The sequence below is a fragment of the Suricata suricatta genome, chromosome 6 (genome assembly GCF_006229205.1).
Source record: "Suricata suricatta isolate VVHF042 chromosome 6, meerkat_22Aug2017_6uvM2_HiC, whole genome shotgun sequence".
Lineage (NCBI taxonomy): Eukaryota > Metazoa > Chordata > Mammalia > Carnivora > Herpestidae > Suricata > Suricata suricatta.
Window position 1 is genome coordinate 70,881,986 of NC_043705.1, and position 26,785 is coordinate 70,908,770.

Genomic DNA, 26,785 nt, shown 5'->3' on the forward strand with positions numbered 1-26,785 from the left:
CTCCCCTAGGTCTAGGTGTTTTGGTGTAGAGTATTTCATTATCTATAGAATTTATAATTATGGGATTTATTGAACTTGATATTGGCATTTGTTGCACATTCATCCTCTTTTAACAAAATCTTCACCTCTTTCTGATATATCTCTACATAGATGGATAGGTGTGAGAGCTTAACAAAAACCATTTCCAGCAGTTCAGAACCACATAATCCTCCTGATGGTTGAAGGGGGAGGAGGGTGGGGGGAAGAGGTGGTGGTGATGGAGGAGGGCACTTGTGGGGAAGAGCCCTGGGTGTTATATGGAAACCAATTTGACAGTAAACTATTCAAAAAAAAAAAATAAAACTAGCAAAAAAAAAAATCTTGTCAATGGTTTCACCCTCTGACCTAGAAATTTGCAAGGGAGGCACATTTAGTTTCTGTTTTGTCATTTTGACTGTCAGTACTCTTCTATTCCAGTACGACTTTCTGTGTTTTCCCAGGTTTCTGTCAAAACTTGCTGCTGGTGTGGTTCATTTTTATCTGGCACTCCTCTCTGCCTGTTGATAATAGGTTATTTGATGAGTATCCTGTGTTAATCTGTCCAGCTAACATACTGCTGTAATCTATTTAATATGCTTACCTCCAGAAAGAGCTTATAACAAGGGACCCTAGCGTCAGGAATTCCTATTAGGCTCAGGAGATATTTTTGATCTTGCCCTTGGGAGGGACTGCTGACTATTACACTGAAGACTGGATATCCAGTCTGGCTTTGGACTTTTGGTGACTTTTTATGGGAAGAAAGATGCCTTGGACCAGTACTCACGATTGGTTTGGCAGTAGCTATTATGTCCTATTAGGGAGTTAGAGGTGAAACTCTTAAGAAGTAGTAATTTATATATTACCAAAAACAAAACAAAACAAAACAAAACAGTGCTGGCAATTCTCTAGGTCTTTCAATAAATGTACCAGATTAGGGCAAGTGATTATTTTAGCTTTATTTGTCTTTATTTCTTTATTATCATTTACATGTTGGATTAGGGTATTTCAGGATAATTTAAATTCATGTTAAGAAATATAAATGCCAGGGGTCACTCTTAGAATCTGATTAATAAGGTCTGAGGTTAGGCCTAGAAATGTACACTTCATTTTGAGGATACTAGAAGTATTCACGGGAAAGGAGCCTTTGAGAACTTTATTAGGTAGACAAATTCAGGATTTGGAGGCATACTGATGGAGGAGGACTTCTTTTCCTGGCATATGTGTGTGTGAGTGTGTGTGTGTGTGTGTGTGCGCCTGCCACATATGTTTTTGTGTATAGATATTCATATATTTTTTTTCCCCTATGCTTTCTAGTTTGTGGTATCTGGAGGATGGAGAAGCCGTGATATTTTGAAGTCCCAGAACTGAAAACATAATTTAGACAGTTGGTCATTTTTCTTATGAACAAAGCCCGAAGAAATCGCTTTGCGTGGTAGATGATCAAACAAGGGGGATTTACCTGTCATAGTAACTGGGTTTGTGTTTGTTTTCAGATTGGCATCCAGCTTCCAAAATGGGAAGTCTGGACAACAAATTAGATATTTATAGGTTATAATGTAGTAAAAGATTGTGATTTCATCTTTTTTAAAAATGTTTATTTTTGAGAGAGAATGTGTGAATGGGGAGGGGTAAAGAGAGAGAGGGGGACAGAGGATCTGAAGCGGGCTCCACGCTGACCTCAGAGAGTGCAATGCAGGGTTCTAACCTACAACCATGAGACCATGACCTGAGCCAAAGTTGGTCACTGAAAGGACCGAACCATCCAGGCACCCCCATCTTTTTATCTGACAAATAACAGTTGTCCTATAGTTATGCATTTCCTTTTCTAAAAAATTATTATCATCTGTCAAAAATATGAGCTTACCACATTTTGTTTATATATATTTCTTTTTTTCTGTGATAAATGACTATATTGAAAGAAAATCCTTAAAAAAATGGAAGATCATAATTTCTCTATGTGATGAAATATAAGTTAAAATGTTTTTATCCTTTATCTTGAGTTTTCTACTTCAATTAAGTGAATAGGAATCAAATATTAATTGATTTAATATTCTAAGGTTGAGGCTATAGCTAGAAGCTGTCCAGTTTTTAAGGAAAGCAGTTGCTTTGTATACCAACTTTCCAAACAGAGTGTCTTGGGACAAACAGCATATTTTAGGAGCAATTAAAATCAGTGATTATTCCTTATCTACAGATGATCCTGGAGAACTGAAAGATATATAACCAGAGAGATTGGTTATAAGGAAATTACCATATAGAAAATAAGCCAGGGGTGATTTCCTCTTCCATAATTCATTCAAACACTGTGTTTTGAGTGTCCACTTACAAGTAGATTTTCTGCTGGGCACAGCTGCAACAAGCCCGCAGACCTGTTATCAGATAATGCTGACCTCAATGAGAGAAATGAAATGGAAGAATCTAGTTTTGTTTTCATGCTAATATAAAACTAAGAAATTTAGAAGAAACAAAAAAACTTTAAGATAGTTTTCTAATTATGAAATAAATGTATGGAATTGTCTTAGATCCTGTTCATATAACATCTGTCACCAATAAGTTCACATTTCTAATGCTTTGGTATAGTACTCCTGTTAAGAAATGAAAACGTTTTGGGGGTGCCTGGGTGGCTCAGTTGGTTGAGCATCCAGCTTCAGCTCAGGTCATGATGTCGCAGTTCGTGGGTTCGAGCCCCGCATCGGGCTCTGTGCTGACAACTAGCTCAGAGCCTGGAGCCTGCTTCAGATTCTGTATCTCCCTCTCTCTCTCTGACCCTCCCCTGTTCACACTGTCTCTGTCTCTCCAAAATAAATAAAATCCATAAAAAAAATAAGAAAAAAAAAAGAAATGAAAACGTTTTGAACCCTCTCTGTGAAAGCATTAGGAAATTTTGATATGAAAGAATTTAGCCAGTGTTACCCCTGTAGTTGTGAGGAGCTACATCAGGCCCATGGCTCTTGGCAGTAGAGATTAGGACAGTAGAGCCACATTCTGTCAGTTACCTCATGTCTTGAAAACTGTCGGAGGTTGGAGCTGGAGTTAGTAATACTAGTAGATCTTTCCATAATATTATTGGAGCAACCAGAGGTTGTCTTTTTTTTTTTCTTTTAATTTGAATCCCTACCAATATACCTTTTCTGAGTGTTCATAGGAAATCAGGAATGGGAATGGAGGGAAATTTTGGAGCCTTTGTGGTGGTTCAGCTCCTTGTATATCTCGTGGCCTTTGTAAAGAAAGCTGCTCATTGCCCTGTGATTCTGTGCAGTAAATATGACAGAAACAAAATAGTTCTTGTTCCTGAGACTATGGAAGGATGGTGAGGATTTGCTTGCAACCCGATTTGTTGTTGTAATCCATTTGTGATTGTCCTGGGAGCACCTGTAGAACTTTGAATCCGAAGATCTTTAGGGAAAATTGGGACTTAGGAGCATTAGTGATGAAGATGAAAGAAATGTAGAGATTGAAGGTAAAGGGGAAAGCTGATAAGGCAGAGATTTCCAAAATGGTTGTACCTCAAGCGTTACAAATCTTTGGCTGAAAATTTAGTCTAGTTTGGGGAGCAGGACACTGATGTATGAGGTCAAAAAATGGAGGAGTTGGGTTTGGAAGGGGCAAGTAGACAGAAGGACTGGTTAGACAAAAGGAATTGATGGGTGAGGCGATAAGTGAGTTAAAAGTGGCATTTGGCAGCCCTGGAAGGAGACAGAAAACATTTGCTGCAAGTTTAACCATACCGTGTACTTCTCTCTATCATAGTCAGAAAATGCATAGTCACTTGTAAGTTAAGACTGTTCTCTTTCCTGAATGTGAAGAATATAGAGCCATTGACTTAAAAAAATGTATTTATTTTGAAAGAGAGAGAGAGGAGAGAAAGGAGAGAGAATCCCAAGAAGGCTCCACATTGTCAGCATAGAGCCTGAGGTGAGGCTTAGTCTCATGAACCATGAGATCATGACCTGAGCTGATATCAGTCAGATGCTTAACCTGCTGAGCCACCCCGGTGCCCATAAAGCCGTGGACTTTGTAGGACCATTATGATAGTAGTCACTGTTTTTTATTACCTGTTTTTGCTTCACTTTTGTACTGATGCTTATCAGTGAAGAATGAAACAGTTTACTTTTTAAAAATTTCAACCTTAGCATCTAAACTTGGAGGAAACAAGTTCATTTGCCAAATAAGGAAAACTCAGGCTTCTAAGGGAGTTTGAAAAAACAATACAGAAGCAAGTTCAATTGTAAAAGACTCTTTGAAGTCTTTTCCTTTAGTGTGCATTACTGCTTAATGAATGTCTCCTGGGCATTCCTTCCACATATTTCAAGAACACAGTCACCAAAACAAAATTTAAGCCTATTGTCTGGACTTTTGAGGATGGGGGATTGGGTGGACCAGAGCCTTCTCCAGCCCCCTAGTGCTGTTGGGGAGGCCAAGCCAGTGATCTGGGCTAAAGGGAGTTACAGGCTTCCTTACACTTCTCTGGGGAGAATTTCACAAACTGGGCTAAAGGAGAATGGCAAGTACAGTGAGAGAATGGGTATCGCTGTGGGTTGGGTGTTCTCCTTTCCTTCCTGGAGCTTGCAGCAAATAATGGCCAGTGCTGTGTTGTAGTGTTTCTTAGACAACTGTCTCAGGCATTCACTGCCCTAGACCAACTTTCAGGTGGGCAGGGAGGCTTTGGGGCATGGTATTTCTCACAGCTGAAACTTAATTCCTATGATTTCGAGTAGCTGTTAGAAGAGTCATCATCTCAACAGCATTGCACCACTCCTGAGTTTTCTGAGGAAAAGTGCATGGTGATTAGTGGGAGTGATTGAGGAGAGCTAATTGTTTTAAAGATCTTTCTTCAGCTTGGTACTGGTAGTGTGATTTGAAAGCACAAGTGGTTTGATCCTTGTCTAGTTTCTTCTCATTCCATAATTGTCAGAATGCCCTCAGTGATCAAGGGGGGCTGCTGTGGACCTGGGAGCCTGATGGGAGGAACGAGTATGTTCAAGATTTAGCACAATACTGTTCGTGAGTTTGGGCTGCTTCTCCTTTATGCTAATTAGTGGGATTTTCTCTGCCCTTTTAACCAAGTTGGGCCACCAACATTGTCTTTCAGTATCCAGATTGGCTGGTTAGATTAAGAAAACAACTCAGACTGAATGTATCAAGTGTTGGTAGGAATAAGAAATGCTTTGCTCTTTAGAACGGCAGCCTCACTTCCATCTTCCTTAGTACGGGTTACTGTGAGAGACTTGGTAAGTTTTCATTTGGAGGAAACACACAGAAAAATAATTGAGAAGGAGAGTCCAGTCTGACTTGGGGGTTAGTTAACAGTGTTTTGAAGTAGGTAGAAGCAAGCACATGTTCACTAGAATGTGGCTAACTGTGCTCCAGTGCAGTTCATTGCAGTTTGGTATGTAGTTCTGTTTTAATTAACTGCCAGTTCAGGAAACACTATTGAGATAAAGACTTGAAGAATTCATGCATAGAAGCTTTTCCTGGCAGATAATGAAATGACAGTGACTATTGGTGGACCAGAATGTGGTTATAATCCCAGACTTTTGGATAATCACCACATATAATTTTAAATGGGTTAATGGTAGTTAAACTAACACTCAGCAAGTTGTAAATTGATGGCAAAGTTTTTGCAATGAAGATTTAAGATTGTCATTTACCTTCAATTTTATCAATCTGATGAGTCAGATGGAAAAGTATTTCCGAATTATCAGTAAAGTAGTTCTTTTTCAAATCCCTCTGACATTAGATCTAGCAAATTTATTCACCACTTGAGGTGTTTTCGGGCTCAGTGTATATTGAAGAGTCCTCATAAATTTTCCTTATAGATCTCAGTGATAGACATTCTCTTTAAATCACTAAGGTATTTTTTATTTTTTATGCCTAATGCCATTTTTCATTTTATATAACGAATTATGATAGGTTAAGATTATTTTGAAAGTATATCCAAATAGTTGATGAAATTAAAAATAAACTTTTTAGCTTTAGATGTTTAGAAAGTATTTGCAGTTGTGTAGATTTACCTGAGACTGATGAGTGTGAATATTTAGGCAGCATTGACAATTTCAGTTCCTTTTTATGGCTGAATCTTTCTCAGAGGTGCCCTGAAGAATTGTCAAGGACTGTGGGACCCATGTTATGAGGAAATATTTTTTAAAACACTATATATAATAAAGATTGTAAATTTGGAGGACAAGTTTGATATAAATATAAACATTATGGTAAGTAATTTAGCCTAGAAAAGGAAGAGAAAATTGAAAACTAAGCTACAATAATTTCATTTTTTCCCCATAAGAATATTAGGTAACTTTTAAATGAATAAAATGACATCTCTTTTTGTGAATTCTGATCATTATGACAGTACTCTGTACTGCTTGTTTGCATTCTTTAGTCCATGGGATAACGTGTTACACTTGTTAATTGGATGTGTTTTAGGTGTCCTCTGGCCAGAATTTTAAGTAGAGTATTTCCTCTGTGGAATTGACAGTGTTTTTGAATGGTAGTTGTTCAGTAGAGTTAAATAGTTATTGTTAGAACTTTGTACATTATTGTAAATTTTATATTTTCTTGGTTCTTTATTCCATTGTAACTAAAGAAATATAAAAATGAGTGTGTGTGTGTGTGTATACATATATACACAGAATTTATTGTACAAAAGTGTTTTTAGATGAATGCTTTTGCTTGTCTTTTTTATTGAAACCAGGTAATACTGGGATTCAAATGTACTTAATTCTTTTTGTTGTTGTTGTTGTTCTTTCTTTTTTTCTTCCATTTTGAATTTCTTCCTTTTTACATCTTGCTAATACTTTTCTTCATTTCTTATTTTCATCAAGACAAACCAAAATGAGTGTTCTGTGTTCCATGTCTCCTCATTCCAGTCTTCTTTTGGGGAGTCAGCACTGGCAATCAGAGAAGAGGCCCAAAGGGAATATTTTAATACAGATTCTTTTTGTGTACCATTTTTAAATGCATCAGTTAACAAGTATTTTTTAAATTTGTTTTTGACAGGTCCCTACTTATCTCTTTTTTAAACAAAATAGTTTTTAAAAAGATACTCTCTCAAATAAATATATTAAAATATACCTTCTCTATGTGCTAACTTATTCCAAGCTTTATTCTATTTTTTTAATTTAAAAAAATTTTAACATTTATTCATTTTTGAGAGAGAGACAGAGCACAAGTGGGAGTGTGGCAGAGAGAGAGAGGGAAACACAGAATCCAAAACAGGCTCTGGGCTCTGAGCTGTCAGCACAGAACCTGATGCGGGGGTTGAACCAGGAGATCATGACCTGCGCCAAAGTTGGACGCTTAACAAGCCACCCAGGTGCCCCTTAATTTTTTTTTTTATGTTTATTTGTTTTTGAGAGAGAGAGAGAGCATGAGCGTGAGCGGGGGAAGGACAGAAAGAGGGAGGGAGACACAGAATCTGAAGCAGGCTCCAGGCTCTGAGCTGGCAGCACAGAGTCCAACGCGGGGCTTGAACCCATCAGCCACAAGATCATGACCTGAGCCGAAGTCGGACGCTTAACCAACTGAACCACCCAGGTGCCCCCAAGCTTTATTCCTAAAGCTGGAGTACATGTAAGAATGAAGTATGGTCTTTGCCCTTGGATAGCTTACATTGCAGCAGAATAAATTTTGAAAAAAGGTATATGATCACACAATTTAGTTCACTCTCTTTGAAAACAGTCAGATTTGGAGGAGCACTGGCCCTGTCCCACGCTTCTTTCCTTAAATATTTTTGGTTTTATTTATTTTTTTTTTCATTTGGAGACCTACCCATGAATCCACCTCTTTTTGTAAGACTGCTATCGTGTAGTATAGTAATGCAGAGTACTGCATATGGCCTGAATATAAATCCTGGTTCCTTATTCATTGGCTTTGTGACTCTTATTTAAAGATATTATCAAGATGTTATAATATGTTTAGTTAAAAAACTAAAATGTGCACAGAAGCTCAAAACTTTTTCTGATATCAGCTGAGGTCTTGGAGACATGGAGATGTGGCACATTCCTGCCATAGTGAGATTTTGAAAGTTGGGCAACAAGTGATACTTCTTATAATTTGTGTACTAAGGGCTTTAGGTCAGTACAGGAGGATTTTTTCCTTTTCATATTTATTAACAATTATGCATTTGTAACACATTCAGGGAAGTGTTGCCTAAGAGTGGAGGAACTATTCATTTCTACATCCAGTTTAGTTCTGGTTCGGTCAAGCAAATGGAATAAGCACAGCTCGCTATTCATACAAAAAGAACTTGTTTCAGTGTTAAATAAAGTATTGAATATATTTTGTCTCTTAGGTGGGGTTGAAACAGTTAGGAATTCAAGACCAAAAGGGGTAGTGTTAACATGAAGGTATAGAATACAGGCACTTCTTTAAGTGGTAACAAGGCCTGTATTTCATAGGGATCAGGAATGCAAACAAACATGTCTATAATATAATGTGCTTAAATTCATACCTGTTTTGTTTGTGTCCTCACAGAAGCTTAATAAGAAACTAGTTTTACTAGTGAATTTATAGCTGTGCTAGTACCTGTGACACCTACCTTTTATTATTATTTTTGCTTAAGGAATGTAACTTGGCAGCACCTATTTTTGGCTCAGAGAATCTGTTGTGAATTATGGCAGTTTGCCTCCCTACCTCCACCCTGACAAAAGTCTCTGGGTCTGTTGTTGATTTTTTTTTTTTCTCACAAAGATAATATCCTGAACTTGTGAATCATATAAGGTAGTGATTTTGACCAAATATCAAGGTGAAAGAAATAAGAAATAATCCTTTAAATGGCTTTATGGCTGTATTGCATGGGAACAGAATAGAGGAATTCCTCTCCTTGAGGCACAGTTCTTCCTAGGAAACCTCAGTGTTCAGAAAATAGTGTTTTCCCACAGGAATAAGTTATTAGAGTTCACATTTCTTCCCAAGAATGTTTAAAGAAGCCTAAATGGTATATTATGAAAGCAGAGGTACCATTTGTTTTGGACTCCATTTTCTGAATGGCAAAAACCACATTTCCTGTTCTGCACCAATGTACATGCTTGTTCGGCCAAGAGCCATCAATTACATATGACAGAAAGCACACAGTTGTCCTATATTTGGCTCCTACTTGAGTTGACACCAACATAGTGCTCCACACGTTAGATACACATAACAGATGCTCATTAAATGTTAACCTGAGACTAATACTACTGCATAGAACTCCAGAACAAACTTTAACAGTTGTGTTTTCGTTTTACTCTTTCACCCCCACCACCCCCAGCACCAAGTAAGGTTGAATTTCAGTGCTCTTTTCCTTTTTCTATAAATTTCTTTATGGCAAGTAGAGTAATTCCAAATTACTTAATAAAGTAAAGAATAAAAACTACTCTTATCTGTGTTCATTCAGCTTTCTTTTCCACTGAAATGCCTTTCAAGCACTTTCTTTTGTTCAGGGAAGGTAGTGCTAAATGAGAAATGGTCTTATGTTTGAGAGGAATCAAGATGAAGGTTCGTAGGTTTGCATTTGAGACCAAAGTGGTGCTTTTAAATCAGTTTCTTTCCCTGCAGTGCTGTGGGGCCTCTGACTGGCCTGCTCTTGGGTACTTACTTTGCCCTTCATTAGTGCACCACAAAAACAAATCCCAAGCCAATTAAATGAGACTTTTAAAAAGCAATTTCCTACTATCCCAGAATTGGTAAGAAGGCATGAATCGGCCGTGTATAAGCATTCATGTGGCCTATGGGTAGAGTAAAGTAGGGGAAGCTGCGTCATGGCTGGCAGTTAGGCAAAGCCATTGAGAGGCAGGGTTTGTTATTTGACACAACAGAATAGCTAACGGTCTAAGTTAGTGTATTACAGCATGAGCTGAGATATGAAAGCATGAATTTTAGACATGACACTAACCAGGAGGAAGAAAATGTGGATGTTTCTGTCCTGGGGTTAATCAAAAGATAAAAATTAAGTGACATTTTGAGAAAAAAAAACCTTAACTCCTAGTCGCCACGTAACATAAGTTATGATATGTAAACTGTGAAGACATTTATTCAACATCTCCTTCCCTCTTAAAAAAACCTGCCCCCCCCAACCTTACTCAGTGTATTTATGGAGTTACAATATAGAAATGGCAGAGGCAGTGTATTAGCTCAGGCTGCCCTAGCAAAATACCACAAGATTGGGTGGCTTAAACCAAAGAAATGCTATTTTCTGGGGCGCCTGGCTGGCTCAGTTGGTTAAGCCTCCGACTTCAGCTCAGGTCAGATCTCGCGTTCGTGGGTTCGAGCCCCGCATCGGGCTCTGTGCTGACAGATACCTCAGAGCCTTGGAGCCTGCTTCAGATTCTGTGTCTCCCTCTCTCTCTAACCCTCCCCCTCTCATGCTCTGTCTCTCTCTGTATCAAAAATAAATAAAACATTTAAAAAATTAAAAAAAGAAAAGAAATGCTATTTTCTTACCGTTATGGAGGTTGAGAGTCCAAGATAAAGGTGACAGCACGGTTGGTTTCTGGTGAGAGCCCTTTCCTGGCTTGCAGATGGCCACCTTCTTGCTGTGTCCTCACACGGCTTTTCCTCTGCACAGAGCTCTTGTGGCTCTTCTTATAGGAACGCCAGTCTTACTCCCCCTTCCCCCCATGACCTCATTTAACCTTAATTATCTCTTTAAAGGCCCTGTCTCCAAATACAGTTACATTGCGGTTAGCATTTCAAGCATGTGAATTTTCAGGGAAATAGGCAGTCACGTTTTGGACCGTTTGTTTATCTCAAGGTAAAGAAGATTATATTTTTCCATAGGAACAATTGTTGGAGTCTACAGTCCTTCTTCCTAAAGATGCTGAGAGGAATAAAAATGGTTCATTTCTTTTCTTTTGAACCCAGGAATCTAGGATGATTCAAAACCTTTTGTCCCCTTGTATAAAGTAATACAGACTGTCTGCATTTATTTTTCTTCATGTATTTACCCTTTTTCATTTCAAACAAAAATGAAGCTTCAGAGCTTGAATTCTGATATCTGGAGAGTTGGGAAATTTTTTATTTATCTTCAAAAGCAAGAGTTATGCTTCTCAAGTCTTTTGGTCTCAAGACCCCTTTTATAGTCTTAGAAATTACTGTGAACCTCTAAGAAATTTTGTTCAAATGGGTTATATATCTAGATATTTACTGTACTAGAAATTAGCACTGAAAATTTTTTAAAAAATAAAAATTAAAAAGTAGTAAATTTCATAGTGACTATAAAAAACGTTTTTTTACATGTTACTGTAAATGACATTTTTTAAATGAAAAATAGCTATGCCCCAAAACGAATTAGTGGGAGGAATCATCTTACATTGTTGTGAGGCCCTTTAATGTCTGGCTTAATAGAAAACAACTGGATTTTCAGATTTGCATTCAGTCTGTTGTATCACATGTCATGTAGCCTCTGGAGAACTTCCCTGTACCTATGAGAGAATGGGAGTGAAAATGACGAATAACATCTCAATGTGAAAACAGTTTTGGCCTGGAAGACCACTAGAAAAAAATCAGGGATTTCCAGGGGTACCCAAATACACCTTGAGAACTGATACTCTAAACAGTAAACCTGCCTTTTACAGGGGCTGCAGAGGAACACTTAGGAGTCTACAGTGGGTGGAAAGTGGAACTGATGGAATCGGGCACAAGTGTCAAGATAGATCTTCACGTGCTAGCCAGGCGTATCTGAGCGGCCGCTCTCAGACGCCTTGGTTATTCGAGGACTCTACGGTCATTGTACTTCAGTCTTGGATAGTTCCAGGGAGGACACAGATGTTTAAAAAACTATTCAATTGCCCTTTACAAAACTGATTTTTATCTATATTCTGCTTATATTTAAAGGGATTTCAACAAGCTGCCCCTCTTTCACAGTATCCCCTCCCTCCAACATAACACTTAATACAGATGCATCATTTAACTTTTCAGCCTTTGAGTGATGTCTTAGTTATAATGAGTTAAAGGCCTATGAAGTTCTGTTGTTTTTGTTTTCTGCTTGTCTTGATCCATGGAGTCCAGAATTTTATAGTTTTGTCCCTTACTTGCCCTGCCATAGAATGGTCTAGATCTTTAAGAGAACTAGATTCAACCCTCTTTCTTCCTCTCAGCTCTTTGGGGCCATGAATAACTAGAACTGATGTACTTAAAACCAAAATAAGACATATGGTAAACTGTGATTAAATGTAAACATGTATTTGGCATGTACACGTAAGTCCCGCCAACTGAGTGAGAGTTCTGTGAAAATACTTGATATACCCACCCCTCCCAATGCAGCCAGGCGAAGTACTTTGAAATACTTATTAATGTTAGACTTAGCCTTATGTCTCTTGGTGTTTAAAATGTCAGGAATACTTTTAAACAGGAGACTTTCTATGCTTGCTTTTCTGTGAGTTAAGAGAAAGCAATTTTGGAACAAAGGCTTGAAGTCTGGTGTCTGCCAGGAGTAGTTACTGTGTAATACACACGTCAGGTTGGCCTTTTTATAATTATAATCAGAACGCTGAAGTGTTGCGTATTCCTGATTCTTGGTGTTACCTTTTTAAAATTTAAAGTCAGAGCAAAACCAGAAAGCTTTATAACGTATCCCTCCCTCCATCCCCATTCCTAAGGTACTGACCTGCTTTTTGTTACCAAAGATTACTTTCTAATTCTCCATTATATTTTGTATACATGGAATCATACACTGTCTTTTTTGGCCTGGCTTCTTTCACTGAGTGAAACTCATCCATGTTCCATCAGTAGTTCCTTTTTCTCTTTCCTCTTTTTAAATTGCTGACAGTATTCTGTTGTATTGATATGCCGTACTTTGCTTATCCATTCACCTCTTAATGGACATTTGTTTCCAGCTTTGAGTTATTATAAATAAAACTGTTGAGAACACTCAGATGCAGATCTTGGTGTAGACATTTGGTTTTGCTTCTCTTACGTAAATACCTAGGAATTGGTTGGTTGGGTTACTGAGGAGCTGCCAATTTTAACTTTTTAAAAACTGCCAACTGTTTTCCATACTGGTTTTATGTTTCCATCGCTGGTGTATGTGAGTGCTTATTCCCTGCATCCTTACCAAAATTTGCCACGATTAACCTTTGAAAATTTAGCCAAGCCAGTATGTGTATCTCAGTGTGGTCTTTATAGCATTTCCCTGATGACTACTGATGTTGAATGTTTTTCCTTGTCTTTTGTTTTTGGCAGTAGTTCATCCTTTTTTTGTGAAATGGCTGTTCAAGAGACGGTTAGGGGTTATAAAAGTTGTTTATGTATTCTGGATACATGTTTACACAAAGGTATAAATATATTTGTATAGTATATAACATGTATTATATATATTACACAAACATATAATAATAGTTCCATATATGTAAAAACAATAAAGATGTTATTCTTTCATTTTCTGGCTTCCGTAGTTTTCTATTAAGAAACCCGTGGATGGGTACCTGACTGGCCCAGTCTGTAGAGCATGTGCCTCTTGATCTCTGGGTTGTTAGTTTGAGCCCCATATTGAGGATAGAGTTTACTTAAAAAACAAAAACCTCATGGTAATGTGAACTGGTGTTACCCTATATGTAATAAATCACTTTTTTCCTATTTAGTTGCAAATATTTTTTTTACTTTTGGTTTATAGAAGTTTGTTTGTGTCTTGGTTTGGTTGTCTTTGGTCCTTTTTTTTAAAGTTCATTGAACTTTTTGAATCTAGAAATGTGTGTCTTTCACTGTATTTGTAAAGTTTTGGGCCATTGTTTCTTAATTTTTCTGTCTCAATATTTTTAATCCTGTCATTTTGGGGCTCCCAGTTACATATATGTTAGTCCTTTTGATACTCTCTTACAGGTTCCTGGGGCACTGTTCATTTTGTTTTTCTCAATCTTTATTTTCTATGGGTTCTTCAAACAGAATAATTTATCTTCAAGAAATATTTATTTTCTGGTATATGAATCGTAATCAAAATTGACCTTCAGTTTAGCTTATAAATCCCCTGAAAAATAACTGAAGAAAGAGCTGCAGTGAAACTTGGTTGAGTGAATAAATCTAAAGTACAATTAAAAGAAAATCTCACACAATATGTTTTACTGTAAACTTTTTTAAAGTTTATTTTTGAAAGAATGAGCAAGCAAGTAGGGGAGGACAGAGAGGGAGTGAGAGAGAGTCCCAAGCAGGCTGTATACTGTCAGCACAGAGCCTGATGGAGGTCTGATCTCACAAACCGGTGAGATCATGACCTGAGCCAAAGTCACAAGTGGGGCACTTAACCGACTGAGCCATCCAGGTGTCCTACATTTGCTGCAAAATTTTAAGTTGCTAACTGAAATGTGTCTTTAAGCAAATTGGCCAATTTGGTGTTTGGGGGTATGGTAGTGTCATTTCCTCTATTAGTATTTTTTTATCATTTGGGACAGCGAGTTCTGTATCTCAACAAGTTGCAGTGCAGTTATTTTTCCCCAATGATGACTATATGTTGAGACCAGTTTTTGTAAGAAGATAGGAGAGTAATAAAATGTCTTAGAAATAATTTGCATTAAAAAACAAATTTTAAGGGACACCTAGGCTTGTTCAGTCAGTTAAGTGTCCCAGTCAGTTAAGTGTCTGACTTTGGCTCTGGTCATGATCTCACAGTTCAGGTCAGGCTCTGTGCTGACAGCTCAGAGCCGGAAGCTCAGATTCTGTGTCTCCCTTTCTTTGTGCCACTTCTCAGCTCTCTCTCTCTCTCTCTCAAAAATAAATAAACATTATAAAAATTGAAAAACCCACACATTTTAAAATTTAGTTAGGCTTCATCTTTTAGCCAGGAAGCTCCTGTATTTATAATTAGGCAGATTCTGTCATCCCAAGCATCACATTTTCCAGTATTAGGTTTCAACGAGTACTACAGGATAAGAGGAGACAGCAAATAGATTTTCTCAGAAATGTTACATAGTAGAACATGAGAAATTTCCCTCAGAATATAATTTGTTCTATCATATCTGGTCTCTGTTTTGTCTGAGAACAGGATGGAACCATCTTGTTCAGTCTTCAAATGTCAGCTTGTCTGTTCCCTGCAATGATTTTTATCTTTCTGGCTTGGTCTTAAAGTCTTGAGAATTCATTTTATTATGAAATGTAAAAACTCATTTAGAAAAAGGCATTTCCTAGTTTGCTCTTTTCAAAGGACAAAGAATACCTAGAATAAAGTAATGACCATAGCATCTTGTAGACCTGCTATTTAGGTAGATAAGTGTTTGTACAATGTTAAAAGTTCTATTATCTGAAAAAGACTCATAAAAAAGTGTCAGCTGTGGTGCAAGAACAAATGACTTCTCCAAGGTTGCTTAACCATTTCCTGCAAGTCTGAGAAAGTGGTTGTTTTCAAGATCATTGAACTGCACTTGGGTAGATCTAAACTTAGCTGTGCAGTTTAAACTGTAGGTTAAACTCACTTGTTTCACTTCCATCTTCCTTGTACAAAAATAAAAATTTAAAAATTAGAAAAAGAAATCTTGGTTTCATTCATTTTTACTAAGTAGCTGAATAACTTTGAACAAAAGTTAATTATCTGTAAAATATAACAGGCTTAGAGTGTCTCATAAAAAGCTTCTCGTTTTGTAAAATAGCAAAAAATAAAGTGTCAGTAAAATGGGTTACTGTGTTGTATTTGCATAATTTCAGAATCCTAATGAAAGAAGGGAGCAAGTTTAATTTGCTGCCCAGGATGGAGTTGTAACAGGGAATGTAATTGGGCAAAATCAAATAGTACTTTTTGAATAGTACTACTCCGTGCCCTGCCGAGAGAGCTGTAGGAACTGTAGTCAGTGTCCGTGTTTGACACATGGCAGTAGTGTGGTCAGTCTCTGACACCATCCTCAACCCTCTTTGCAGTTCTTCAGCTCTGACCCTGGGATGGCTTTGTGACCACGCAGCCCAGATCCAGCGGCTGCAAAGACTTCTGGCACATGGGACCTGCCTTACATTCCCAGACTACTTTAAGTCATAGCACACGGTCTTACAGGGTTTAGCTACCATAGAAAAATTTGGGTTTGAAATTTGGCCATGCCACTTCCTAGCAAGTTATTTAACTTCTCTGATTCCCACTTCTTCATCTATAAAATGTTGTCAGGATTAAATGAAAAGATATGACATATGTAAAGTGCTGATTAGTAATACCATAGGCTAATAATTATTTAGCACTTTAATAAGTTCTAGGCTCTGTTCTAAATGTTTTATCCATATCTCATTTAATTCTCACAACTCGGTGAGATAGGTACTGTTCTTATCTCCATTTTACAAATGAGCAAACTGAACTTGGAAAGATGAACTAACTTGCTCAAGGTGACACAGGAATGTCAGAGCAGTCTAGTTTTAGAGACAGCCCTAACTGCTGTGCCCAGTGCCTTGTTAACACGTGCTAAAGCCCTTAGTGAATGTTGGTTTTTATCATCACTGTCTGTGGTGGTGTTAAAATGATGGTTTTGATAATGAACTTGGTCTTAGTTTTTTCATTGTTTGTCCTGGTCTGGGACTAGGGCTCCAGGCAGAGCATCCTCACATATATTGATGAGGGAGTAAGAAACTATGAAATCAGGCACTTCAAGTTTTCCTCTCAAAGCCCTGGTGCTTTGGAGGGAAAGCCCATAGTTGTATACAGTTTTTGTGTAAAGAATGCTGAGTGTTCTGAATATTGGATGTTCTATTCTTATGTGTCTGAGTTGGAATCTAACCATGAGGCCCTGCTTGTGTTCCCCTTTCCAAGGTGTCACAGAATCATAGAACTAGTGTGTGTAGTGTGATCACAGGGGATAGTGTAAGAATGTACACCACAATATTAATAGTAAACTGTGTGGAGGATGGAGAAATCATTATCTGTTGCTGTGTAACAAATAACAGCACTTAAATAATAACCATTTTGTTTGCCCACTATTTTGTAGGTCAGCAATTTGTACTGGGCTCAGCTGGATGTTCGTCTACTGATCTTGCCTGAGGTCACTTGTAACAGCCATCGTTTGGCAGCTTAATTTGGAACTGGAAGATTTGAAATAGTGTAACTGGCTTATCTGGCAGTTGGTGCTGCCCTTTGGCTGGGCTTGTCTTTCATTGTGGTTCCTCACCCATAAGGACACTAGCTCAGATTTGTTCGCATGGGACTCTGGTCAGGAAAAGAGACATAATGAAAGCAAGAAGGCCTTTTAAAACTAGGATTGGAAATTTTACAGTGTCACTTGTGCATTCCATTGATTGGAGCAAGTTATAAAGCCATTAGATTCAAGGCGTGAAGATACAGACTCCACCTCTGAATAGGAGGCTCCATGGGAGATAAATAGCACGTTCTGTCCTGGTGTCCAGGTTTCCTGATTTCACCATCCAGGGCCATTTCTAAGTTTATTTATTGAGTTTGAGAGAGAGAGGCAGAGAATCCCAAGCAAGCTCTGCACTGTCAGTACAAAGCCTGATGTGGAGCTTGGACCCATGAACCGCGAGATCATGACCTGAGCCAAAGTCAGACACTTAACCAAATGAGCCACCCAGGCGCCCCCAGGTCCATTTCTAGGACACCTCAACAGTGTTGATAATTCCTCATCATTTTATTAACTTTAGATCTTGATAGATTAAAACATGATCTGTACATGTTCAACGGGATTCTCCTATTTTTATACGTTTAAAAAATAGAAAATATAGATACTAAAAACACCCAAAATACCCATAATGCCCAGAAATAACCAGTATTTACATTTTTATTTACAGTGTATCCACTGGATGAATATGTATTTATTTAAAATTCTATAACCTGCCTCTTAATACTATATTTTGAATACCTTTCCATGTTTAAAATAGGTGTAAATAACTTATGATGTAAATAATTTTTATGTCTGCATAATACTTTATTAGGTATGAATATACCTTTGTCGCATACTTCGATTCTTTCCTTTTTGTTGCTCTGTAAACAAGACTGCTGTAAACATTCTTATACATGTATTTTTCTGCAGTTACTCTTAGAAAGCATTTCTCTTCTGGAGATATTTGGTCAAAGAACATATTTTAGGTTTGATATGTATTGATAAGACATGATTTTAAACATTCTATGGTTGAAACTTATCAGTAAATATAACTGCAGAGCAAAGTTCTTAAGTGTTATAGAAAGATTTTTTTTTATTTTTAATGTTTATCACTGAGACAGAGAAACAACATGAATGGGGGAGGGCAGAGAGAGAGGGAGACCTAGAATCTGAAGCAGACTCCAAACTGTGAGCTGTCAGCACAGAGCCCAACATCGGCTCGAACCCACAAACCGTGAGATCGTGACCTGAGCTGAGTCGGACACTTAACTGACTGAGCCACCTGGGTGCCCCTAGAAAGATTATTCTTCACAAGTGGATGTACCCATTATGATTTGTGTTTGGGGAAAGTTGGATGTGTGTGTGCTAACAATTGTTGGGATGAACTACTAGGGTGAACCTTAAACTTAGATCACTTTCCCTCTAACATGATCTCCAATATAATGAATAACTTTGAAAACCTATATAAAAAATGGAAACCATAAGAAAATACATTGCTTTCGCATTTCAAATCAAAATATGTAAACTCAGTTACTAAATTGTCTTATTGACTGACTTGACCTTTTAGTTTGCATACGTGTCCACTGATTAGAATTCTACATATTTCTCCTTGTATATGTTATGTGCTGTTTGTGATGCATCTGTAATTTACAGGTCTTTATTTTTTTTCAAGTGGTTTGAGAATTTAGACACTTTGAAGCCAGGGGTCAAAATTCTTCCGTAGGGCCTTCTCCCCTAGTCTTTTTGTTATACTTGTTAATACCTAATCTGGCAGCTGTGTTATTTTGGGGACTCATTTTTGAGGGGTCTTTCTGCTGCATATTCAGCTTTCATAGAAGCTGTTTTCATTCTTTTTTTTCATTTGATACAATACTTACTACATAACTACAGTTACAATTTTAACTAGCGTAAATTGATTGGAGAACAAGAATTCTTGGCAAGAATACAACTGCTCTGGTGGGGACATGAGTGCTTGGATCTTCTAGAGAGTAGCTCTTTAGGCATTCGGTGGACACTTGGCATCAGAAAATGTCTTTTGGGGGAATGAACAACATTTGTTAATTTGGAGGTTTAAGTAGACATAAGTTAAAAGAACATCTGCCTTGTTGAGGTAGAAAATATTGTTTATTTACTGAAGGAAATGACTCTTCTCTCGTTTTTTTAAAATCTTGTTTTACAGTTAAGGTTTGAATTAAGCTACAGGTGTTTATTTGTTCCTCTCCTTGACCCTTTACATTAAATTCTGTATCCGAAGCATTTCATGGCAGGATTCTTTATGTGCTATAGCTTATGTTTGCATTTGATACTCTTTGGTCATTGGCGTTTTGAGAGAGAGACAGAGCGTGAGCAGGGAAGGGGCAGAGAGAGAGGAAGACACAGAATCTGAAAGAGGCTCCAGGTTCTGAGCCGTCAGCACAGAGCTCAACACGGGCAGCTGGAACTCTGGAAGAGCGAGATCGTGAAAGTCAGACACTTAACTCGGCGCCTCTCCTTGATAGATATTTAAAATAATGTGCTTCATAGCTGCAACATTAAACTAGCAAACTCATCTTCTTTGTTGCTTCCCTCCCTCCCTGACATACAGATTTTTGCTGATAGGACTACAAAACTGCACAGAAAATAACAGCTGTGATTAGGCTGAGTAAATATAATGTGGTGTACAATTTGAAGATAGTGAAAAATTTATTGACTGAGTGTTCTAGTTAGGTTAAGTAAAATTGATGTCTATGTAATGTTGCCCTTTAGGTTATTTCAATCACAATGCAAGCATTATATAAATTTAAATTGCCTTCTTATAAATTGTAGCTGTCATTGGTTATCTGAGTTTTATTGTGTAAATGTAATTATAGTAAATGAGCATGGCCTTTAGATGCACTTAATCCCTAGGGATATTTTGGGAAAGGTTGTAGTGTTTTTATAATCAAGACAGCCATTTGGTAAATATATTAGAAGTCAAGCGACTTAAAACATAAAACCTTTGTACTAAAATCTCTGTGATACAAAATTATCTCAAGTTATCCTGCTCCACAGTGGCTGAAAGCCTCTACATTGCTGTTGCTGGTCTTACAAGACGTCAAGAGGCCAGAATTGTTGCTTATGTTATCATTTGGTATCTATGGCACAGAAGACAAACTGGAGTTTCTGGTCTTTACTTATTTTATGAATTTATCTAATGACATGTGCTGGGAGTAGCATTTAAGAATCACCTTTTATAGTAAAAGGTGTGGGGGGATTGTACTGATGCATCTTAAAGCAAAATGCTAGTGTGCTTGGCGAAAAAAAAGGTGTGTTTATTGACTTGAGATTTTGAAATTCCTACTGTAACTATTCAATATATTAGCAACAAACTACGAATGTGGCACTTCATAGTTTGCAAAGGTTATGACCCACTTATTTGATGTACCCTCTATGCTAGGCTAAAGAGACAGGGCAGTTATGTTCTACATTTCACGGATAAGAAAGCTGAGGTCCCAACAACACACGAAGTTCCGGACCTCGAACTAGAATGCACAGGTTCCTCAGCACTATACTTTATGTCTCCTAAACCATAATTCTTTTAAATTATGTACTAGCTTTGAAGAAAGAGGGGAAAATGCAGTAAGAAGTCTGAAGAATTCGGGTCTACTAGAAAAGAAAGGCAGTGACTCAGAGCCCATAATCACTGAAGCAGTACTAAGCCCTGGTGACATAGGACCCAACCCCACAGCAGGTGTTAGAAGGACCTACTTAAGCTCATAGCTAACATATTAATTCTGTCTTATTCGAAGCTTCAGTAAACTTGGGTTCAGCCTTAAGAGAATTTATGAGTGGCCATGGAGGTAATTTTCATTAATTAATACGTAATTTTAAAGTGTTGGGTGTTAGTACTTTCATTTCAACATTTATTACAGGCTTTTTTTTTCCCCCTGCAGGGCACCAGGGATATAAAGATGAATGAGAAAAGAGCCCCTCCTTTGGAGGAACTGTTTAAATGTGAAGCAGCATCTATAATTATGGTTTACTTCTGCAGAAATTTCCTTCTCTGTAGGGTAAACCAGGCCTTGAAATCTTTCTAAGCCTTCTCACCTTCAACCTATAATTCTGTAATAAGCAAAAAGTTACTGGATTAACTGAATACCCATTATTCTAGAAAAAAGTATGAAGCAGATTTTAGACCTTAGTATTTCATCCTAAATGTGAAAAGCCATACAAGCGTGTAGTGTGCACAACTTCCATTTTCCAGGTCTGAAAGGCTGCCAGGGGCTTGTAGTATGGAAAGAGTGAGGTGACTCATGATTTGGGAATGATTGTTTTGATCTCTCCCTGTAGTCTCTGTAGAACACTGGCAGGGCAGCCAGCATAATTAACACTGCACAGTCTAATTATAAACACAACTGTGTGGACGGTGGTTACCAAAGAAGAAAGCCTGTCCTGGATAAACAGGTTGGCAGGATTACTTTAGAATGATGACTAGATAATGTCAAATTTATTATAAATCAAATTGCTTTTCCTAGATTGTCTCAGGAGTTACCATAGGGGAAAAAAGTATTATCTGTGAAAGTCTCGCTGGGTTATTTTTTTCAGGGCTCATTTTAAACATTTCTTTATTGCAGTCATTTTAACCTTTTCATCCTAAGAGAACAGCTAGGCATTTTAATTTTTATGGTGTACTATTTTAGGGAGAGTAGGGGATTGGGTCACAGGAGGACATTTGTGCTAGTAATAGTTGAGTTGATTTTAAAAAGGTGAAAGAAACTAGGGACTTAGAAAAATTATATTGAAATAAGGCAATAAAGGGTAGGAAAAGAGAGACCCCTGGGCTGAGGATAGTGCAAAGGGTGGTGAAGAGCACAAACATGAAGCGGCCACAACAGCCACGCGTGTTACATGTGTGTGGTCTCACATACCGGCCAGAGACACAGCAAGCACTGTGCATGGTTGTAGTGCTTAAGGATTTGTGAAGCATGGCTGAGAACTAAGAAATGATTTAGTTAGTTTAAATATAGGTTTGGCAATTGGGTCCCTGAGATTTAGAACAAAGGTCCTGGCTATGGAGATTGGGTTCATGAAACTGTAACATGAACTATTGCAGGATGGTTGTATTTCTGCAGAATGAACCTCAGAGTTGTGATTTACTATAAATAAAGTAAGCACTTGAAAGCAAATGCTTAAAAATGAGACCCCCCCTCTTTTATTTCTTTGCTCTTTCATTTTCTTATTGACTTAACTTCAATTAAATTTCAAATGGACACTTAAAAAGAGATTTTTCTTGTAGCCTTTGTGTTGCCAGTTCACTTTTGAAAACTAATGAATGTGGTGTCAAAAAAGGTGGAAGCTTTACTGCCTTTTCCTGCCCTTGAATTTGAATTTGAATTTGAATATTGTTGGTGTAGGAGCTGCGTGAAGTAAGAGTTTCTCCTCTTACATTAATTTGTTTACACATTTGATCTTAAGTCTGCCTTTAAATGTATAGTTTCTCTTAAACAGTTTAGAAGAGGACTGATTTCACTTTTTAAGAAAAAATATACAAAAATCTGAATACAGAAATAGATGAGTTAAGCACAGTTTTGTTTTTTGCTTTTTGCAGAAGAATACTTTTTACTTTGAAAAGATTATGAGAGGTTTACTTTAAATAATAGCTCTCTAGGGGAGCCTAGGTGGCTCAGTTGGTTGAGTGTCCGACTTCGGCTCAGGTCATGAACTCACAGGGTTCGTGGGTTCAAGCCCCACGTCGGGACTCTGTGCTGACAGCTTAGAGCCTGGAGCCTGCTTGGGATTCTGTGTCTCCCTCTTTCTCTGACCCCTCTCCTGCTTGTGCTCTGTCTCTCTCTCTCTCTCTCTCTCTCTCTCTCTCTCTCTCCCAAAATAAGTAAACATTTAAAAAAATAAAAAGAAATAGCTCTCCAATTCCTTTTAAATACTTGGATTTACAAAAATAAAATCTACCTTTTTATTTTAAAGAGGAGGGGGAGAACATATGGATTTTTCTAAATTTGGGTATAGCTAGCATTAACACTGGCTAAATGATTTTGTTTACCAGATACTCTTGGAGGAGGGAAAGATAAAAGACACTGGGGCTTCTGAAAGAGGATCTCTGTCTATAGCCAAGGACCGAGTTCTGATTTGTCTGACACATGAAACTAACCAGACTTTTGAGAAGTGTAAAATGGGTTTTGGAGATCCACAAGAACCTCACATAATGTTGATTTTAAGACCACTTTCTAGGAGAATACGATTAAGAGCCAGTAATACTATTTTCCTGCCCTCCAGCATTTTTTGCTTTATTAGTTTTCTTTTGTTTCTATTTTCTACATTGTTGGTTCTGCTCTATTCTTTGTTACTTTTTCTTCTTAGGTTTGCTATTCTATTCTTTTTAATTTTTTAGGGTGGAAACTTATGTCATCGATTTTAAACCTCTTTCTAATATAGGTATTTAAGGCAATAAGTTTCTCTCATTAAAAAATATTATTTATTTTAAATGTTTTCTAAATTCCTTGTTTATTCTTTGATTTATCAATTATTTAGAAGTTCATTTTCTTTTTTCCAAATATCTAGAGATTGTCTAGTTAATTTATTATTTGGAGATTTTAAAATTATTTCTACTGTGGTCAGAGAACATAGTCTCAAAAAAACTCTTTTAAAGTTTATTGAGATTTATTTTATGGCTCACAGTATGGTCCACTTTGGTAAATGTTACATATGTATTCTGCAGCTGTTTGGTGTAATAGTCTACAAATGTCTTTTAGGCCAAATTAGTTGATAGTATTGTTTAGATAGTCTGTGGCCTTACTTGTTTGTTGTCTACTTGTTCTGTCAATTATGAAGAGAGAGATGACAGAATCTCCAATTATGGTTGTGGATATTTTTGTTTCTTGAGTTTTGCCATTTTCTGTTTTGAATTTTGAAGCTTTCTTATTAGGTACATACATATTTAAGTTTGATGAATTTCTCCTTTTGTCATTATAAAATTTTATTCTGCTTTGTTAACCTATTAGTGTCCTTAAATTTAAAAGGTATCTCTTATAGATTGTGTAGTAGAATCTTGCTTTTTTTAATCCAATGTGACAATCTCTGCCCTTTGGTTGGAATGTTTAATCCACTTACAATTAGTGAAATCACTTATGTGGTTGTGTTTAAATCTACCATGATTTTGCCATCGTTTTTATTTGTCCCTTTTGTTTTTGTTTCTTTTCTTAAGGCCCCCTTTTGGGTTAATTGTGTATTTTTTAATATTTTGTTTTACTTTCTTCATTGGCTTTTTAGCTATACATCTTTTAAACTACTTTTTTATTGATTGTTCTAGGGGTAATAATATTCATCCTTAACTTATTAAAGTGTATTTATTGTCAAAACTATGCCATTTAGCATTTTACGCCTGACCATTTTCTCTTCTTACTTTATACTTCCTACTTTTCACTGGACACTTAGAATTTCCCCTTCTCAATTCATAAATATAATTTAATACAGTTCCTCTTATTCACCCCCTCTCTTCTTTGTGCCCTTGTTGTCATATGTTTAATATTTACAAATACTAAAAATTGCCTACATATTCTAGCTTTAAGAAGATAGTTTTAATATATAGTCTTTTAAGGAAATTTTAAGAAGAATAAAGATATATTTTTAACAACTTACTCATCACTTGTGGTATTCTTTTCTTTCTTCAGATCTCAGTTACTGTCTGGTATCATTTCCCTCCAAGTTTTATAGTATCTTGTAGTTCACATCTGCTTGAGATTAATTCTATCAGATTTTATTTATTTGAAAGATCTTTGTCTTATTTTTGAGGGGTATTTTCACTGGATATAGAATTCTGAACTGGCAACTTTTTTTTTTTCTTTCAGCCCCTTAAAAACATTCTTACATCTTCTGGCCCCCATTGTTATGGTGAAAAGTTAGTATTCTATGTATTATTTTTAGGCTTCTTTATAATGATTTTATCTCTGGCTTTGAGCAGTTTGACCATGACTAGCTAGATATGATTTTCATTGTATTTATTGCTTTGGAGTTTGATGAGCTTTTCTGATCTGGTAAATAGTGTTTTCACCAACTTAATAAAATTTTAATTTTTTATGTCTTCAGATATTTTTTCTGGTTTATTTTCAGAGTCTTCAGGGGCTCCTATGACATATGTGTTAAATCATCTGATATTGTCCCACAAGTTTTGGATGCTGTGTTATCAAATTGGTAATTGCTAGTAATCTATCAAGTTCATGGATTCTTTCTTCTGGTATCTCTAATCTACTGTTAAGTCCATTCAGTGAGTTTTTCATTTTCATTTTTGAAACTTCCAGTTCTAGAATTTCCTTTTTGTCTTCCATTGATTCATTTTTGCAGTTTCAATTTTTCTGCTGAGATTTTCATCTGTTCATATATTCTCCTTTGTTGTTGCTTTTGTTGTTTAAAAACATTTTCCTTTAAGGCATTTTTCAAACAGCAGCTTTGAAGTTTTTACTAAATGCAGTATTTGGGCCAACTTAAAGTCAGTCTCTAATGACTCATTTTTTCTTATGGGTCACATTTTTTGTTTTGTTGAATGCCTAGTAATGTTTTTATTATGTATTGGACAGGGTAGGTATATTATAGAGATGCTAAATTTCTTTTTAAATTTTTCTACAGTGTTTGTTTTAGGAGGCAGTTTAGGTACTGGCTGATCACCTTGTATAGGTTTGCTAGGGAAGTTCTGTGGAAAGCTCAGGTTTTGTTCTCAGCCCCCTCTACCTTAGCATAAATCTTCCCCCAGATTGTTTTTTCCCTATGGGTTTTATTAGGGCTTTAGGGCTTGGTTTTAGATGTGGGTCTAGAGTTCGTCTTATTCTACAGTGTGCTTTTTCTCTTAAAGTGAAGCCTTTCTGCCATTTCAAATTGATGTGCAGAATGTTAATGTGTTCTCTTTATTTAGATTGGGTTAAACTAGCAATGTTTCCCTGTTCTGCTTGACCTCTAGTATTTCTATTCCATGTTAATCTCATTATAGCCACTCTTTTGGAAGCCTATGTAGTCTCACTCAGCACTGGTTAAAGACAGTCAGGGAGCCCCTGTACAACCTTCTGTGGTCCTCACTGTGTGCATTTCCATCCCCCCCAGTGTCCTGTCTCTGCCACTAGCCCTGCTCTGCTTGGACTCCCGCTCACTATACTACAGTTAGAAAATCGTCCCAGGACAGAAAACCAAGCAAATGTAGACTCACAGTATTGCTCATTGATCCGGTAGCTAAATATAGTTGCATTATTTTGTCCAGTTTAATAGTTATTTATGAGAGAAAGACAAGTCTGGTACCAATTACTGTGTCATATTGGAAGTGGAAGTCTCCCACAGCATTTGTGTATGTGTTGAAATGAACTTTAGAGATAGCTTGAAAGGGAAAATTAAATCTTAGTCTCTCTCAGAACTAAATAAAGTGGGCTTATGTTGCTTATGAACTGACCATTTATTTCTCTCTGATCTTTCTGCCCTCCGCCCTTAGTCTCCCATTCCCTGCTGTCTTCTCTATTCACCAGAGGCACAAGGAGCGAGAGGGAAACAAGAAAGACCACTTGGATCATGCATCCTAGGTTGTGACCTTGGGTTTATCAAATGGAAAATTAAATGTGGTTTTGAAGCAGCACTATGTAAAAGTAGGAATGCATGCAGGACTTTCTGTGTTAATATTTTATGACACTGCTCATACACTGACGTGTAAGCAAACAGGATGTATCAGGGAAAGCGGGGGGGTACTGAGAAGATCTTTGAAATTTTCCCCCTTTAGGGACTAGTCTTCAGATTCTGGTGAGAAAATAATATATCTAAACTTGTAATTT

General features: G+C 37.1%; 1 protein-coding gene and 1 non-coding gene across 2 annotated transcripts in view; both read left to right on the forward strand.

The window, feature by feature from the left end:
* Window positions 1-26,785, forward strand: part of LNPEP (leucyl and cystinyl aminopeptidase) — a 90,599-nt gene that overhangs the window by 2,960 nt on the left and 60,854 nt on the right. The window lies entirely within an intron of this gene.
* LOC115295103 lies at window positions 22,262-22,402 on the forward strand. Its single transcript, XR_003910326.1, has one exon. It is a non-coding gene; the product is annotated as a small nucleolar RNA SNORA13 (small nucleolar RNA).